The sequence below is a fragment of the Oncorhynchus mykiss genome, chromosome 5 (genome assembly GCF_057628025.1).
Source record: "Oncorhynchus mykiss isolate SJ-2025 chromosome 5, ASM5762802v1, whole genome shotgun sequence".
Taxonomy (NCBI): Eukaryota; Metazoa; Chordata; class Actinopteri; order Salmoniformes; family Salmonidae; genus Oncorhynchus; species Oncorhynchus mykiss.
The window spans coordinates 53,191,284-53,203,600 of NC_143026.1; positions in this window are offsets into that span (position 1 = coordinate 53,191,284).

Sequence of the window (12,317 nt, forward strand, 5' to 3'; positions counted from 1 at the left end):
GAAAAAAAATCTAGAAAAAAAATCTAGAAAAAAATCTAGAAAAAAAATCTAGAAAAAAATCTAGAAAAAACATCTAGAAAAACATCTAGAAAAAAAATCTAGAAAAACATCTAGAAAAACATCTAGAAAAACATCTAGAAAAAAAATCTAGAAAAAAATCTAGAAAAAAATCTAGAATAAAAATCTAGAAAAAAATCAAAAAAAAAAAATCTAGAAATAAAATCTAGAAAAAAATCTAGAAAAAAATCTAGAAAAAAATCTAGAAAAAAATCTAGAAAAAAAATCTAGAAAAAAATCTAGAAAAAAATCTAGAAAAAAAATCTAGAAAACAATCTAGAAAAAAATCTAGAAAAAAATCTAGAAAAAAATCTAGAAAAAAAATCTAGAAAAAAAATCTAGAAAAAAATCTAGAAAAAAAATCTAGAAAAAAATCTAGAAAAACATCTAGAAAAACATCTAGAAAAAAAATCTAGAAAAACATCTAGAAAAACATCTAGAAAAACATCTAGAAAAAAAATCTAGAAAAAAATCTAGAAAAAAATCTAGAAAAAAAATCTAGAAAAAAAATCTAGAAAAAAATCTAGAAAAAAAATCTAGAAAAAAATCTAGAAAAAACATCTAGGAAAAAAATCTAGAAAAAAATCTAGAAAAAAAATCTAGAAAAAAAATCTAGAAAAAAATCTAGAAAAACATCTAGAAAAAAAATCTAGAAAAAAAATCTAGAAAAAAAATCTAGAAAAAAATCTAGAAAAACATCTAGAAAAACATCTAGAAAAAAAATCTAGAAAAAAAATCTAGAAAAAAATCAAAAAAAAAAATCTAGAAAAAAAATCTAGAAAAAAAATCTAGAAAAAAAATCTAGAAAAAAATCTAGAAAAAAATCTAGAAAAAAAATCTAGAAAAAAATCTAAAAAAAAAATCTAGAAAAAAAATCTACAAAAAAAATCTAGAAAAAAATCTAGAAAAACATCTAGAAAAAAAATCTAGAAAAAAATCTAGAAAAAAATCTAGAAAAACATCTAGAAAAACATCTAGAAAAAAAATCTAGAAAAAAAATCTAGAAAAAAATCTAGAAAAACATCTAGAAAAACATCTAGAAAAAAAATCTAGAAAAACATCTAGAAAAACATCTAGAAAAACATCTAGAAAAAAAATCTAGAATAAAAATCTAGAAAAAAATCTAAAAAAAAAATCTAGAAAAAAATCTAAAAAAAAAATCTAGACAAAAATCTAAAAAAAAAATATAGAAAAAAATGTAGAAAAAAAATGTAGAAAAAAAATCTAGAAAAAAAGTTAGAAAAAAAATCTAGAAAAAAATCTAGAAAAAACTCTAGAAAAACATCTAGAAAAACATCTAGAAAAAAAATCTAGAAAAAAATCTAGAAAAAAATCTAAAAAAAAAATCTAGAAAAAAAATCTAGAAAGAAATCTAGAAAAAAATCTAGAAAAAAAATCTAGAAAAAAAATCTAGAAAAAAAATCTAGAAAAAAATCTAGAAAAAAATCTAGAAAAACATCTAGAAAAACATCTAGAAAAAAAATCTAGAAAAAAAATCTAGAAAAACATCTAGAAAAACATGTAGAAAAACATCTAGAAAAAAAATCTAGAAAAAAATCAAAAAAAAAAATCTAGAAAAAAAATCTAGAAAAAAATATAGAAAAACATCTAGAAAAAAAATCTAGAAAAAAAATCTAGAAAAAAATCTAGAAAAAAATCTAGAATAAAAATCTAGAAAAAAATCAAAAAAAAAAAATCTAGAAAAAAAATCTAGAAAAAAATCTAGAAAAAAATGTAGAAAAAAATGTAGAAAAAAATCTAGAAAAAAAGTTAGAAAAAAAATCTAGAAAAAAATCAAAAAAAAAAAATCTAGAAAAAAAATCTAGAAAAAAATCTAGAAAAAAATGTAGAAAAAAATCTAGAAAAAAAGTTAGAAAAAAAATCTAGAAAAAAAATCTAGAAAAAAATCGAGAAAAACATCTAGAAAAACATCTAGAAAAAAAATCTAGAAAAAAAATCTAGAAAAACATCTAGAAAAACATCTAGAAAAAAAATCTAGAAAAAAAATCTAGAAAAAAATCAAAAAAAAAAATCTAGAAAAAAAATCTAGAAAAAAATCTAGAAAAAAATCTAGAAAAAAAATCTAGAAAAAAAATCTAGAAAAGAAATCTAGAAAAAAATCTAGAAAAAAATCTAGAAAAAAAATCTAGAAAAAAATCTAAAAAAAAAATCTAGAAAAAAAATCTAGAAAAAAAATCTAGAAAAAAATCTAGAAAAAAATCTAGAAAAAAAATCTAGAAAAAAAATCTAGAAAAAAAATCTATAAAAAAATCTAGAAAAAAATCTAGAAAAAAATGTAGAAAAAAATCTAGAAAAAAAGTTAGAAAAAAAATCTAGAAAAAAAATCTAGAAAAAAATCTAGAAAAACATCTTAGAAAAACATCTAGAAAAAAAATCTAGAAAAAAAATCTAGAAAAAAATAAAAAAAAAAAATCTAGAAAAAAAATCTAGAAAAAAATCTAGAAAAAAATCTAGAAAAAAATCTAGAAAAAAATCTAGAAAAAAATCTAGAAAAAAATGTAGAAAAAAATCTAGAAAAAAAGTTAGAAAAAAAATCTAGAAAAAAAATCTAGAAAAAAATCTAGAAAAACATCTAGAAAAACATCTAGAAAAAAAATCTAGAAAAAAAATCTAGAAAAAAATCTAGAAAAAAAATCTAGAAAAAAATCTAAAAAAAAAATCTAGAAAAAAAATCTAGAAAAAAAATCTAGAAAAAAAATCTAGAAAAAAATCTAGAAAAAAATCTAGAAAAAAAATCTAGAAAAAAATCTAAAAAAAAAATCTAGAAAAAAAATCTAGAAAAAAAATCTAGAAAAAAATCTAGAAAAAAATCTAGAAAAAAATCTAGAAAAAAATCTAGAAAAAAATCTAGAAAAAAATCTAGAAAAACATCTAGAAAAAAAATCTAGAAAAAAAATCTAGAAAAAAATCTAGAAAATAATCTAGAAAAAAAATCTAGAAAAAAATCTAAAAAAAAAATCTAGAAAAAAAATCTAGAAAAAAAATCTAGAAAAAAATCTAGAAAAACATCTAGAAAAAAAATCTAGAAAAAAAATCTAGAAAAAAATCTAGAAAAACATCTAGAAAAACATCTAGAAAAAAAATCTAGAATAAAAATCTAGAAAAAAATCTAAAAAAAAAAATCTAGAAAAAAAATCTAGAAAAAAATCTAGAAAAAAATCTAGAAAAACATCTAGAAAAAAAATCTAGAAAAAAAATCTAGAAAAAAATCTAGAAAAAAATCTAGAAAAACATCTAGAAAAAAAATCTAGAAATAAAATCTAGAAAAAAATCTAGAAAAACATCTAGAAAAACATCTAGAAAAAAAATCTAGAAAAAAAATCTAGAAAAAAATCTAGAAAAACATCTAGAAAAACATCTAGAAAAAAAATCTAGAATAAAAATCTAGAAAAAAATTAATTAAAAAAATCTAGAAAAAAAATCTAGAAAAAAATCTAGAAAAAAATCTAGAATAAAAATCTAGAAAAAAATCAAAAAAAAAAAATCTAGAAAAAAAATCTAGAAAAAAATGTAGAAAAAAATCTAGAAAAAAATGTAGAAAAAAATCTAGAAAAAAAGTTGGAAAAAAATCTAGAAAAAAAATCTAGAAAAAAATCTAGAAAAACATCTAGAAAAACATCTAGAAAAAAAATCTAGAAAAAAAATCTAGAAAAAAATCAAAAAAAAAAATCTAGAAAAAAAATCTAGAAAAAAATCTAGAAAAAAATCTAGAAAAAAAATCTAGAAAAAAAATCTAGAAAAAAAATCTAGAAAAAAATCTAGAAAAAAATCTAGAAAAAAATCTAGAAAAAAATCTAAAAAAAAAATCTAGAAAAAAAATCTAGAAAAAAATCTAGAAAAACATCTAGAAAAAAAATCTAGAAAAAAAATCTAGAAAAAAATCTAGAAAAAAATCTAGAAAAAAAATCTAGAAAAAAATCTAAAAAAAAAATCTAGAAAAAAAATCTAGAAAAAAAATCTAGAAAAAAATCTAGAAAAACATCTAGAAAAAAAATCTAGAAAAAAAATCTAGAAAAAAATCTAGAAAAACATCTAGAAAAACATCTATAAAAAAAATCTAGAATAAAAATCTAGAAAAAAATCAAAAAAAAAAAATCTAGAAAAAAAATCTAGAAAAAAATCTAGAAAAAAATCTAGAAAAAAAATCTAGAAAAAAATCTAGAAAAAAATCTAGAAAAAAAATCTAGAAAACAATCTAGAAAACAATCTAGAAAAAAATCTAGAAAAAAATCTAGAAAAAAAATCTAGAAAAAAATCTAAAAAAAAAATCTAGAAAAAAAATCTAGAAAAAAAATCTAGAAAAAAAATCTAGAAAAAAATCTAGAAAAACATCTAGAAAAACATCTAGAAAAAAAATCTAGAATAAAAATCTAGAAAAAAATCTAGAAACAAATCTAGAAAAAAAATCTAGAAAAAAATCTAGAAAAAATATCTAGAAAAAAAATCTAGAAAAAAATCTAAAAAAAAAATCTAGAAAAAAAATCTAGAAAAAAAATCTAAAAAAAAAATCTAGAAAAAAATCTAGAATAAAAATCTAGAAAAAAATCAAAAAAAAAAAATCTAGAAAAAAAATCTAGAAAAAAATCTAGAAAAAAATCTAGAAAAAAAATCTAGAAAAAAATCTAGAAAAAAATCTAGAAAAACATCTAGAAAAACATCTAGAAAAAAAATCTAGAAAAAAAATCTAGAAAAAAATCTAGAAAAACATCTAGAAAAACATCTAGAAAAAAAATCTAGAATAAAAATCTAGAAAAAAATTAATTAAAAAAATCTAGAAAAAAAATCTAGAAAAAAATCTAGAAAAAAATCTAGAATAAAAATCTAGAAAAAAATCAAAAAAAAAAAATCTAGAAAAAAAATCTAGAAATAAAATCTAGAAAAAAATCTAGAAAAACATCTAGAAAAACATCTAGAAAAAAAATCTAGAAAAAAAATCTAGAAAAAAATCTAGAAAAACATCTAGAAAAACATCTAGAAAAAAAATCTAGAATAAAAATCTAGAAAAAAATTAATTAAAAAAATCTAGAAAAAAAATCTAGAAAAAAATCTAGAAAAAAATCTAGAATAAAAATCTAGAAAAAAATCAAAAAAAAAAAATCTAGAAAAAAAATCTAGAAAAAAATGTAGAAAAAAATCTAGAAAAAAATGTAGAAAAAAATCTAGAAAAAAAGTTGGAAAAAAATCTAGAAAAAAAATCTAGAAAAAAATCTAGAAAAACATCTAGAAAAACATCTAGAAAAAAAATCTAGAAAAAAAATCTAGAAAAAAATCAAAAAAAAAAATCTAGAAAAAAAATCTAGAAAAAAATCTAGAAAAAAATCTAGAAAAAAAATCTAGAAAAAAAATCTAGAAAAAAAATCTAGAAAAAAATCTAGAAAAAAATCTAGAAAAAAATCTAGAAAAAAATCTAAAAAAAAAATCTAGAAAAAAAATCTAGAAAAAAATCTAGAAAAACATCTAGAAAAAAAATCTAGAAAAAAAATCTAGAAAAAAATCTAGAAAAAAATCTAGAAAAAAAATCTAGAAAAAAATCTAAAAAAAAAATCTAGAAAAAAAATCTAGAAAAAAAATCTAGAAAAAAATCTAGAAAAACATCTAGAAAAAAAATCTAGAAAAAAAATCTAGAAAAAAATCTAGAAAAACATCTAGAAAAACATCTATAAAAAAAATCTAGAATAAAAATCTAGAAAAAAATCAAAAAAAAAAAATCTAGAAAAAAAATCTAGAAAAAAATCTAGAAAAAAATCTAGAAAAAAAATCTAGAAAAAAATCTAGAAAAAAATCTAGAAAAAAAATCTAGAAAACAATCTAGAAAACAATCTAGAAAAAAATCTAGAAAAAAATCTAGAAAAAAAATCTAGAAAAAAATCTAAAAAAAAAATCTAGAAAAAAAATCTAGAAAAAAAATCTAGAAAAAAAATCTAGAAAAAAATCTAGAAAAACATCTAGAAAAACATCTAGAAAAAAAATCTAGAATAAAAATCTAGAAAAAAATCTAGAAACAAATCTAGAAAAAAAATCTAGAAAAAAATCTAGAAAAAATATCTAGAAAAAAAATCTAGAAAAAAATCTAAAAAAAAAATCTAGAAAAAAAATCTAGAAAAAAAATCTAAAAAAAAAATCTAGAAAAAAATCTAGAATAAAAATCTAGAAAAAAATCAAAAAAAAAAAATCTAGAAAAAAAATCTAGAAAAAAAATCTAGAAAAAAATCTAGAAAAAAATCTAGAAAAAAATGTAGAAAAAAATCTAGAAAAAAAGTTAGAAAAAAAATCTAGAAAAAAAATCTAGAAAAAAAATCTAGAAAAAAATCTAGAAAAACATCTAGAAAAACATCTAGAAAAAAAATCTAGAAAAAAAATCTAGAAAAAAATCACAAAAAAAAATCTAGAAAAAAAATCTAGAAAAAAATCTAGAAAAAAATCTAGAAAAAAAATCTAGAAAAAAAATCTAGAAAAAAAATCTAGAAAAAAATCTAGAAAAAAATCTAGAAAAAAAATCTAGAAAAAAATCTAAAAAAAAAATCTAGAAAAAAAATCTACAAAAAAAATCTAGAAAGAAAATCTAGAAAAAAAATCTAGAAAAAAAATCTAGAAAAAAATCTAGAAAAACATCTAGAAAAAAAATCTAGAAAAAAAATCTAGAAAAAAATCTAGAAAAAAATCTAGAAAAAAAATCTAGAAAAAAATCTAAAAAAAAAATCTAGAAAAAAAATCTAGAAAAAAAATCTAGAAAAAAATCTAGAAAAACATCTAGAAAAAAAATCTAGAAAAAAATCTAGAAAAAAATCTAGAAAAACATCTAGAAAAACATCTAGAAAAAAAATCTAGAAAAAAAATCTAGAAAAAAATCTAGAAAAACATCTAGAAAAACATCTAGAAAAAAAATCTAGAAAAACATCTAGAAAAACATCTAGAAAAACATCTAGAAAAAAAATCTAGAATAAAAATCTAGAAAAAAATCTAAAAAAAAAATCTAGAAAAAAATCTAAAAAAAAAATCTAGACAAAAATCTAAAAAAAAAATATAGAAAAAAATGTAGAAAAAAAATGTAGAAAAAAAATCTAGAAAAAAAGTTAGAAAAAAAATCTAGAAAAAAATCTAGAAAAAACTCTAGAAAAACATCTAGAAAAACATCTAGAAAAAAAATCTAGAAAAAAATCTAGAAAAAAATCTAAAAAAAAAATCTAGAAAAAAAATCTAGAAAGAAATCTAGAAAAAAATCTAGAAAAAAAATCTAGAAAAAAAATCTAGAAAAAAAATCTAGAAAAAAATCTAGAAAAAAATCTAAAAAAAATATATAGGAAAAAATGTAGAAAAAAAATGTAGAAAAAAAATCTAGAAAAAAAGTTAGAAAAAAAATCTAGAAAAAAAATCTAGAAGAAAATCTAGAAAAACATCTAGAAAAACATGTAGAAAAAAATCTAGAAAAACATCTAGAAAAACATCTAGAAAAAAAATCTAGAATAAAAATCTAGAAAAAAATAAAATAAAAAAAATCTAGAAAAAAAATCTAGAAAAAAATCTAGAAAAAAATGTAGAAAAAAATCTAGAAAAAAAGTTAGAAAAAAAATCTAGAAAAAAAATCTAGAAAAAAATCGAGAAAAACATCTAGAAAAACATCTAGAAAAAAAATCTAGAAAAAAAATCTAGAAAAAAATCAAAAAAAAAAATCTAGAAAAAACATCTAGAAAAAAATCTAGAAAAAAATCTAGAAAAAAAATCTAGAAAAAAAATCTAGAAAAGAAATCTAGAAAAAAATCTAGAAAAAAATCTAGAAAAAAAATCTAGAAAAAAATCTTTAAAAAAAATCTAGAAAAAAAATCTAGAAAAAAATCTAGAAAAAAATCTAGAAAAAAAATCTAGAAAAAAAATCTAGAAAAAAAATCTAGAAAAAAATCTAGAAAAAAAATCTAGAAAAAAATCTAGAAAAACATCTAGAAAAACATCTAGAAAAAAAATCTAGAAAAAAAATCTAGAAAAAAATCAAAAAAAAAAATCTAGAAAAAAAATCTAGAAAAAAATCTAGAAAAAAATCTAGAAAAAAAATCTAGAAAAAAAATCTAGAAAAAAAATCTAGAAAAAAATCTAGAAAAAAATCTAGAAAAAAAATCTAGAAAAAAATCTAAAAAAAAAATCTAGAAAAAAAATCTAGAAAAAAAATCTAGAAAAAAAATCTAGAAAAAAAATCTATAAAAAAATCTAGAAAAAAATGTAGAAAAAAATGTAGAAAAAAATGTAGAAAAAAAGTTAGAAAAAAAATCTAGAAAAAAAATCTAGAAAAAAATCTAGAAAAACATCTTAGAAAAACATCTAGAAAAAAAATCTAGAAAAAAAATCTAGAAAAAAATCAAAAAAAAAAATCTAGAAAAAAAATCTAGAAAAAAATCTAGAAAAAAATCTAGAAAAAAATCTAGAAAAAAATCTAGAAAAAAATCTAGAAAAAAATCTAGAAAAAAAGTTAGAAAAAAAATCTAGAAAAAAAATCTAGAAAAAAATCTAGAAAAACATCTAGAAAAACATCTAGAAAAAAAATCTAGAAAAAAAATCTAGAAAAAAATCTAGAAAAAAAATCTAGAAAAAAATCTAAAAAAAAAATCTAGAAAAAAAATCTAGAAAAAAAATCTAGAAAAAAATCTAGAAAAAAATCTAGAAAAAAATCTAGAAAAAAAATCTAGAAAAAAATCTAAAAAAAAAATCTAGAAAAAAAATCTAGAAAAAAAATCTAGAAAAAAATCTAGAAAAAAATCTAGAAAAAAAATCTAGAAAAAAATCTAGAAAAAAATCTAGAAAAAAAATCTAGAAAAAAATCTAAAAAAAAAATCTAGAAAAAAAATCTAGAAAGAAAATCTAGAAAAAAAATCTAGAAAAAAAATCTAGAAAAAAATCTAGAAAAAAATCTAGAAAAAAAATCTAAAAAAAAATCTAAAAAAAAAATCTAGAAAAAAAATCTAGAAAAAAAATCTAGAAAAAAATCAAAAAAAAAAATCTAGAAAAAAAATCTAGAAAAAAATCTAGAAAAAAATCTAGAAAAAAAATCTAGAAAAAAAATCTAGAAAAAAAATCTAGAAAAAAATCTAGAAAAAAATCTAGAAAAAAAATCTAGAAAAAAATCTAAAAAAAAAATCTAGAAAAAAAATCTAAAAAAAAAATCTAGAAAGAAAATCTAGAAAAAAAATCTAGAAAAAAAATCTAGAAAAAAATCTAGAAAAACATCTAGAAAAAAAATCTAGAAAAAAAATCTAGAAAAAAATCTAGAAAAAAATCTAGAAAAAAAATCTAGAAAAAAATCTAAAAAAAAAATCTAGAAAAAAAATCTAGAAAAAAAATCTAGAAAAAAATCTAGAAAAACATCTAGAAAAAAAATCTAGAAAAAAATCTAGAAAAAAATCTAGAAAAACATCTAGAAAAACATCTAGAAAAAAATCAAAAAAAAAAATCTAGAAAAAAAATCTAGAAAAAAATCTAGAAAAAAATCTAGAAAAAAAATCTAGAAAAAAAATCTAGAAAAAAAATCTAGAAAAAAATCTAGAAAAAAATCTAGAAAAAAAATCTAGAAAAAAATCTAAAAAAAAAATCTAGAAAAAAAATCTAAAAAAAAAATCTAGAAAGAAAATCTAGAAAAAAAATCTAGAAAAAAAATCTAGAAAAAAATCTAGAAAAACATCTAGAAAAAAAATCTAGAAAAAAAATCTAGAAAAAAATCTAGAAAAAAATCTAGAAAAAAAATCTAGAAAAAAATCTTAAAAAAAAATCTAGAAAAAAAATCTAGAAAAAAAATCTAGAAAAAAATCTAGAAAAACATCTAGAAAAAAAATCTAGAAAAAAATCTAGAAAAAAATCTAGAAAAACATCTAGAAAAACATCTAGAAAAAAATGTAGAAAAAAATCTAGAAAAAAAGTTAGAAAAAAAATCTAGAAAAAAAATCTAGAAAAAATCTAGAAAAAAATCTAGAAAAAAAAATCTAGAAAAAAAATCTAGAAAAAAATCTATAAAAAAAATCTAGAAAAAAATCTAGAAAAAAATCTAGAAAAAAAATCTAGAAAAAAAATCTAGAAAAAAAATCTATAAAAAAATCTAGAAAAAAATCTAGAAAAAAATCTAGAAAAAAAATCTAGAAAAAAATCTAGAAAAAAATCTAGAAAAAAAATCTAGAAAAAAATCTAAAAAAAAAATCTAGAAAAAAAATCTAGAAAAAAAATCTAGAAAAAAATCTAGAAAAAAATCTAGAAAAAAAATCTAGAAAAAAATCTAGAAAAAAATCTAGAAAAAAAATCTAGAAAAAAATCTAAAAAAAAAATCTAGAAAAAAAATCTAGAAAGAAAATCTAGAAAAAAAATCTAGAAAAAAAATCTAGAAAAAAATCTAGAAAAAAATCTAGAAAAAAAATCTAAAAAAAAATCTAAAAAGAAAATCTAGAAAAAAAATCTAGAAAAAAAATCTAGAAAAAAATCAAAAAAAAAAATCTAGAAAAAAAATCTAGAAAAAAATCTAGAAAAAAATCTAGAAAAAAAATCTAGAAAAAAAATCTAGAAAAAAAATCTAGAAAAAAATCTAGAAAAAAATCTAGAAAAAAAATCTAGAAAAAAATCTAAAAAAAAAATCTAGAAAAAAAATCTAAAAAAAAAATCTAGAAAGAAAATCTAGAAAAAAAATCTAGAAAAAAAATCTAGAAAAAAATCTTGAAAAACATCTAGAAAAAAAATCTAGAAAAAAAATCTAGAAAAAAATCTAGAAAAAAATCTAGAAAAAAAATCTAGAAAAAAATCTAAAAAAAAAATCTAGAAAAAAAATCTAGAAAAAAAATCTAGAAAAAAATCTAGAAAAACATCTAGAAAAAAAATCTAGAAAAAAATCTAGAAAAAAATCTAGAAAAACATCTAGAAAAACATCTAGAAAAAAATCAAAAAAAAAAATCTAGAAAAAAAATCTAGAAAAAAATCTAGAAAAAAATCTAGAAAAAAAATCTAGAAAAAAAATCTAGAAAAAAAATCTAGAAAAAAATCTAGAAAAAAATCTAGAAAAAAAATCTAGAAAAAAATCTAAAAAAAAAATCTAGAAAAAAAATCTAAAAAAAAAATCTAGAAAGAAAATCTAGAAAAAAAATCTAGAAAAAAAATCTAGAAAAAAATCTAGAAAAACATCTAGAAAAAAAATCTAGAAAAAAAATCTAGAAAAAAATCTAGAAAAAAATCTAGAAAAAAAATCTAGAAAAAAATCTAAAAAAAAAATCTAGAAAAAAAATCTAGAAAAAAAATCTAGAAAAAAATCTAGAAAAACATCTAGAAAAAAAATCTAGAAAAAAATCTAGAAAAAAATCTAGAAAAACATCTAGAAAAACATCTAGAAAAAAATGTAGAAAAAAATCTAGAAAAAAAGTTAGAAAAAAAATCTAGAAAAAAAATCTAGAAAAAATCTAGAAAAAAATCTAGAAAAAAAAATCTAGAAAAAAAATCTAGAAAAAAATCTATAAAAAAAATCTAGAAAAAAATCTAGAAAAAAATCTAGAAAAAAAATCTAGAAAAAAAATCTAGAAAAAAAATCTATAAAAAAATCTAGAAAAAAATGTAGAAAAAAATGTAGAAAAAAATGTAGAAAAAAAGTTAGAAAAAAAATCTAGAAAAAAAATCTAGAAAAAAATCTAGAAAAACATCTTAGAAAAACATCTAGAAAAAAAATCTAGAAAAAAAATCTAGAAAAAAATCAAAAAAAAAAATCTAGAAAAAAAATCTAGAAAAAAATCTAGAAAAAAATCTAGAAAAAAATCTAGAAAAAAATCTAGAAAAAAATCTAGAAAAAAATCTAGAAAAAAATCTAGAAAAAAAGTTAGAAAAAAAATCTAGAAAAAAAATCTAGAAAAAAATCTAGAAAAACATCTAGAAAAACATCTAGAAAAAAAATCTAGAAAAAAAATCTAGAAAAAAATCTAGAAAAAAAATCTAGAAAAAAATCAAAAAATAAAATCTAGAAAAAAAATCTAGAAAAAAAATCTAGAAAAAAATCTAGAAAAAAATCTAGAAAAAAAATCTAGAAAAAAATCTAGAAAAAAATCTAGAAAAAAAATCTAGAAAAAAATCTAAAAAAAAAATCTAGAAAAAAAATCTAGAAAGAAAATCTAGAAAAAAAATCTAGAAAAAAAATCTAGAAAAAAATCTAAAAAAAAAATCTAGAAAAAAAATCTAGAAAAAAAATCTAGAAAAAAATCAACAAAAAAAAATCTAGAAAAAAAATCTAGAAAAAA